Below are 860 nucleotides of genomic sequence, written 5' to 3'. Positions count from 1 at the left end.
AAGAAATGGAACATTATCATTGTTTCTGTTTAATTAAAATAGTGAATGCTTCATGACGGAGAAAATGAATCATAGATGGAGGTTTTAATCGCAGGTTAGAATTCAATTCTAATCCTAGATTTGTTCATCTGTGTTTAAAATTAAGCAGTGCAACACAACTCGACTTAAAATAAACCCCAAATCAACAAATCCTTGATTAGCTCTAAACTTTGCTTAATTTAATCTTTATTTGTGCAATAACCCATGTTTTGTGTATTAAAAAAAAAAATGTCTGAGCGCTATCTACTGCCAATTCATTTTTCCACTTTTTTTTTAATCTCTCGTTGTGGTCTGGGAAAAGAAGGGTAAACAGCATTAGAACAACACAAAGATGAGTAAATGATGGTTCACTGTCAATGTGGATGCTAGTCCTGAGTTGTATTCTCACTTCAGTTATAATATGCACTTGTCACTCTTATTAATAACTGAACTGTGTATGAATGTAACTGCAGTTATCAATGATTTTAAAACTTGTGTTTAGAAAACTGAATACACAGTTTCTGTCCGATAAAGGAGGGTTTCCCAAACTGGGGTTTGTGAGTTAATGAAAAGCTAATAATTAAATTAAAAAAAAAGAGATAACGTTCAAATAAATATTTTAAAAATAAAAACAACCAAAATAAAACAGTAAAAAAAAAAAAGATTAAAATAACAAAGTCACTCAAAAAAAAAACATTGTAAATGTGTTTACAACTTCCAATATGATTAGTAAAATATGCTCATTTAGGAGGACAATGATATTAAACTCACCCATCACTGAGAGATAAACAGCAGAGCTTGAGTGTGATGAGACTGATCTTCCAGCTATGTGTCCTCTACAC

Source organism: Sinocyclocheilus grahami, unplaced genomic scaffold, assembly GCF_001515645.1.
Source record: "Sinocyclocheilus grahami isolate Dianchi unplaced genomic scaffold, SAMN03320097.WGS_v1.1 scaffold914.1, whole genome shotgun sequence".
Classification (NCBI taxonomy): domain Eukaryota; kingdom Metazoa; phylum Chordata; class Actinopteri; order Cypriniformes; family Cyprinidae; genus Sinocyclocheilus; species Sinocyclocheilus grahami.
Note: the sequence above shows the minus strand (reverse complement) of the source record.